The sequence below is a fragment of the Falco punctatus genome, assembly GCF_963210335.1.
Source record: "Falco punctatus genome assembly, chromosome: 15".
Lineage (NCBI taxonomy): Eukaryota > Metazoa > Chordata > Aves > Falconiformes > Falconidae > Falco > Falco punctatus.
In genome coordinates, this window is record NC_137595.1 from 5,896,805 (window position 1) to 5,902,804 (window position 6,000).

The window sequence follows — 6,000 nt, forward strand, 5'->3', positions numbered from 1 at the left end:
TAGTAATTTTCAGACTGACTCCAAGGTTCTTTGCAGCCCCAGGAAGGTCTGAATGGTCTGATGGTTCAGTTTTGCTATGATCATTGGTATTAGTATTTTATCTAGCACTTGCATTATCATCAATACTTAAAAAAAATGCACTCTAAGAAGTATCTAGAAATGAATTAATTCCACATGATTTTCAGAGTCTTAGGCCTATTTAAAATAATCTCATCTGCTTGATACAAGTAAGTCTTGTTTAGCCCTTCCCTTCCCCTCCAGTTTGATTCAGCTTTTCTCTATTGTTGTGGCAGACCTTTCAAAATGTGTTTGATCAGAGATTCTTTCCGCTTGATGTTCTGTGTCAGTGATTGACAACAGTCCTTTGTGAGCAAGCATTTAAGTAACGATGTACGGACTTGTTAGGGAGCTGCTATGTCAAGAAGAGAAATGAACAATAAATTAGAATAAAATGGAATTGCATTTGAAACTTGGCTGCAGGATTTTGCATTTGTGAGGACAAAGGACATTTGACAATCTGAGTCATCTTGCAGCTTTGCCTGTAGCAACTGTCAAATTAGTTCTTAATGCTACAGGGAAAGGGATTGAGTCACAGCATTGCTTAAAGTTAAGAGGCTCATCAGTAAATCACTGGCAATATTAACAATTATGAGCTACGCATTAATATGGCAAAAACACTCTGAATATTATGCTTACAACAGAAAGCCAAGAGGTGAACGTAATTTTGCTTTCAGATTCCTGTGCCTTCTCCCAGGAACTAGATATTTAAACTGGGGAAGGTAGAGGAAAAAGGAATAAATCAATTCAAGATTTTCTAGATTATGTGGCCTTATAACTATATAACAAAAAGGTAATCAGGCACTAAATCTGGATTTAGCAAAGTGTAGAAAGTGATGAAGGGAAATGCTTACCTGCCTATAAATTCAAGATTTGCGTGCATGCCTGTCATCCCTAAACTACATCTAGCAGGATCCCACACTGCTCCTCCCTCCTGTCAGACACCTTTGACTCCATCACTTGTCTGCAATAAGGATGTGACCAGCTGGAAGTTGTGACCCAATGCCACGGTGACTACTTTCTCATCAACACACAGTTCAAGACAATTAATTTAGATTGTGTGTCCACTCTGGGGACAAGGAAGGGCTGGGTCGCATACACCTGTCCCAGTCCAGTCTAAGAAAAAAACCCCGAGTTGTCTCTTAATTATAAGCCGTATTAGAGAACAGTATTGTCTTCCTGATTTTCTTCACACAGAGAAGCTCTTAGAGCGTTACGCTACTTTGGATGCCAGAGACATTCAAGCTGCTTCACAAAGCGCAGTCCCTTTGGTGGATTTGGGTCAGACGGTGCTCTAGTGTTAGAAAGACTCACACAGAATGCTTGGATTTGAACTATTTTTAAAAATATGGTGCATTTTCAGGCCAGCACTGACTTTCATGATCATTTCACGTGTCATTTTATAGAGTGGTTTTCATTGGGGAAAATAAAAGTACGCTGATGTTTTATTTTTAAAAGTGAAGACTTAACTCTCCGATATTATGACCAGCATAATTTCATCTCTTTCAAAATCTCTGTAGGTCTAGCTCAATATGCCGTATGATATTATAAGGAATCTATTGTGCCAGGCTCTACGCCACTTTTCAAAGACACAACTGCACAACTCTACCATTTTCTGGCATGAAAGGGGTCAGAGGAGAACAGAATTAGATATGTTGTGGGAATGGCCTGAGGTACAATTGCATTGACAACCCATAATGACGCTATAGGATATCTGCTTTCATAAGCTGCACAGGTCTGTCACACAGTAGGCATTGCCCTTTTAAGTGCTTGCACACTGTAATGAAGTCCCGTAACACTGACAAAAGAAGGATGATGAGTACATTCACCACCTGAAGAGTCTCTTATAAGTGACGCCAGAGACAGAAATTTCCTGAGCTCTGCAAACACGGCACTAATGAAACTTCAAGTGGGGCTGGTTGATTAAAAATCATTTAAAAAAGAAAAAAAAAAGAAAAGAAAACCCACACAAACAAGCAAAGAAACTAACTAATGTATGGAACTCCACTGATACATATTTTTAAAGAAATACTATTTCCTGTACCCCAGCTCCAACATTGAGCAGAAATGTCTTTCTACTCACCAAATTCTTTGCCCGGCACACAAAAGTATGATCATAGATCTCAGATATTTCCCAACCATAATGAAGATTATGCAACATTTGAAATTGGGCAGTCTAGATTTGTTGGAAATTCATTTCAGATTTATAAGAATTTGTGAGCAGACTTATTTATAACCAGGCTGGAAGTATGTTCAGTTCTTTAACAAGCTTTATTATCAGTTGGATTGTTAACTGAACCTGAACATGCAATTCAGCTCAGCTGGACAAGAAAAAAAGGATGATTTTTTTGATAGATCTAGTTGAAAGCAGAAAATGACATGCAGTTCAAGGGATTTCGTAATACACCTTTTTCTGTTTTGTGCTGTAATTCTTTTTTTACTAAATGTGCTGAATTTTGGAGTAAATAAAGGCAATGCTGTCAGTGCAACACCACCAATCTATAGTATAAATTGCATAGCATTTAAATAATAATTTACAAACTAGCTTGTGGGATTAAATTCACAGAGGACTGCAGGACTGGCACCGGAATGCTTTCTGGGTTGTTAAATTGCCAGTTATGAGAACACGTCTGTTTGATGTTCTGTTCTCAGAATGATTTTGCAAGGCTGAGCATTAGATTGTACAATTTCATTTGTAAGTGAAAGGCATGAGGAACAAGCTCCATAAAATGGCTTGATATTCTGAATTGTAGATTAAGAAATAGACATTAACATAAAATACGGGAAGTGTCTTTGGACCTAATATCTGGTTGCAATGCTTTGCAGCCTCAAGAAAGTCTGTTTGCCCATCTAAGTATTTTGGGGGTAACTTTTCTTTTTTGTGTGAGAATATTTCCTTATTTCTAGCCAAAATCTCCAGAAGGTCTGAGAAAATAGTTCATTGCATAGTAAATAATTTCAAAAGGAGCAACAATTCAAGTCATGGGCTTCTAAAACTTCAGGTACGATATGTACAATTCTGTGTTAATTTTGTAGCAATGTTGAATGTGTGACCCTTCCTCCTCTGACATGGTATATTTTCTCCTCACATTGGAAAGAACTGCTGAAAGCGCTCAAAAGAGAGTAACACTGATTGAATTCAGAAATAATTCCCTTCTCTTCCTTCAATAAAATCAAATAGTGAGCTAAGTCATTTCTTTTCGAGCATATAAATGTCCATTCTCCACCCCATGCTTGAAAAGAGTTCAAGTCCATCCAGAGTCAGGAATTTTATCTTTCTGGTTGTCTTTCCTGGAAAAAAACTGAAGAACTCACATGGTGCTGGCCAGTCAACCTGCAAGAGCCAGTGAGAATCTAAAAAACTAACTCTAGACATGTGTAAATGAAGGAATAGCAGCAATGATGTTTAGACAAATCCCTGTTGAAGGGGAAGTATAGATCTAATCTTCTTGACATCTGCTTTTTTATTTGTTTGCAAGTAGAACATTCCCATTTTCTTAGACTTTATTATGTGGATTAATAAGCAAGGGCTCTTCTGCATCTAGAAGCAGGTTAAACACCTGCCTGAGAGGAACTCAAAAGAAAAACCAAGCAACAAATAATAACAACACCCCCCCAAAAAACAAAAACAAAAAACAAACCATGAACCAAACAAAAAAAAAACAAAACAGAAAAAAGTAATTAAAATAATTTGTATCCCTTGCACTAAGAGCCTTGAGGAAAGGAATCAAGCTTTATACACTAGCTTGATGTAGGGCCTTTTCTCTTTCCAGAGAAAACATCAATGAAAAACATCCTGAGGGACATAAAAATAGAAGATCTGAACTTAATGAAGGTTGACAATGACTATTATTGATGTCCTTATCACAGATGACAAGAGGTTTAGGAGACTGTTCTAGCATATTGACACTGTACTGGTTCAAATGCTCTTTTTTCTTTCTTTCTTTGGTGTTTTTTTGGTTTTTTTTTTTTTTTTTTTTTTTAAGCTACTGTACCATCTGCTTCAGAGGCAGTGCTGGAAAAACTTGATGTGCAGAATGACATTTGTCACCCTTTGTTCCCCAGCTAAGAGCAGGATCCTCCTGTTAGTCATCTTTCAAACTGAGTAACAGCTGCATTAACACAAATTACTCTCTGTCCATCAATTTTAATTTCAAGATGAAAAGCAAAGGCAAACTCCAACTGGAACAAGAATGTTTCAAGAATAGTTTCTCCCCTACCCTCCTCCTACCCCCTTACATTTACAAGAATATAAATTCAGACGCTAGAATACAAGATAAATGGGAAGTTGAGTTTAGAAATATTTCCACACTAGCACGATCAAAATTGTAAAATACCATAAAATATTCTTTACAAGATGTCATTATTGTACAACTTTACTGAAACGCTAATAAGGAAGTTAAGAAAGTGTGGAAAAAAAACCACAAAACAAAACAAAAACCCACAAAACATTTTCATCTCCAACACCAAGAATAGGCATGGTATTCTCAAGGTACACAAGAGGTCATCTAACAAAAAGCAGACTCAAACTAAATCCACCCTGCAATCCTATCCTACAAAGATACAGGTACATGCCCATTTATTATGAACAATTCTTGCCACAAGCAAAAAGTCCGCTACAACTCCAGTCACTAAGAAATTTTCGGTTCATTTCCAAACATAAGATTTATTAAAAAACATTTTGAATTATTTCTAATTTCTCTGGGCTTTAAGATTTTAAAATAAATACTCAAAACACAATTTCAAGGTTTTTATCTACAACTAAACACACTGAAAATGTTTTCTTAAAAAGGTAATCGCACTGTTCCTGAGGATTAGATAGAAGCAGGGCAAACTTGCGGTATAGCTATGTAACTAGAAAGCGCTGTACTCGTGTACAGCATGAAGTACTAGTAAGTCAGTATTAGTATCTGACAGTATAAACTCCCCATTTCATTAATATTAAAGTAAGTTTATCTTTCCATAAAACAAATCCTGACTCTGCACTGCTTATGACAGGCAGAGTCAACCATCTTTAAGACAAGCTCTCCCTCATTCTATTTTCCACTTTAATAACAAACAGTTGCTACAAAAGAAACAAACTCTAATTACAAAAAGAAATAAAAGTTCATAGTAAGATAGGTATGAGTACAACAAAAATCTTCAGGTTTGATATCTATTTTTTATCTATACCAGCACTTACATTTGCATGTATAGAAGATGAGGATAGTAGTGTGTATTTTACAAGGAAGGCTCATTAAGACTAAAATATGCAGACCTGAAACTGTCTGCCTCATAAAACATTGCCCAAGTTAAACGTATGTACAATTCAGGTTGGATATCTTTGAAAAATAATTCCTTTCCATGTTAAAAAGTTCTGTAGATCTTTTCTTTGAAATAGGACAGGACTCGAAATTGTGGCTGAGAATCTTATGGCAGAGATATGACTTGGGAAACAGCTGTAAAAAACTCCATTCAATTTATCCAAGTTATAAACCTCTTAAAAACCAAAACCCTAGTCATTTGCTCATATGAGGAGTTCTTTGTGCTAAGTTTCTAGAGTCCCTTTGCACTAAAATGAGTTTTCCTAGCAATGCTCCTGCTGGCTGGGCTGGCTACAGAGATTTAGTTGGAAAACTGGTGAGCAGAACAAATATGTAGAATGATTGCAGGGAGCAAAGGTCTCTGTAGATCCATTAGATAAGCAAAATAAATTCCACTAATCCAAATAAAACCATCTCCTCTGAAGCAGACCCTTCTCTTTTCTTCACTTTCAAAGAGCATGATGGCTAAATGTTCATGTAAAGAAGCACCCCTCAAATGGAGCAGTATTCTTTATGGGGAGACAGGGGAGGGGTGGAGCAAGGAAAAAAAAATAGTCAGGCAACAGTCAGTATATTAGTTTAGTACTTAATGTATCCCGTCTCATATTGATGTTAAAAGGTTTCCATTGATCTTTGTCTA

General features: G+C 36.6%; 1 long non-coding RNA gene across 2 annotated transcripts in view; it reads left to right on the forward strand.

The window, feature by feature from the left end:
- Positions 1-4,508, forward strand: part of LOC308053849 — a 38,844-nt gene extending 34,336 nt beyond the window's left edge. For both annotated transcript variants that reach the window (XR_013923827.1, XR_013923828.1), the window contains one exon: positions 1-4,508. This exon is cut by the window's left edge and continues 25,387 nt beyond it. This is a non-coding gene — a long non-coding RNA (uncharacterized lncRNA).
- Positions 4,509-6,000: the final 1,492 nt, after the last annotated feature.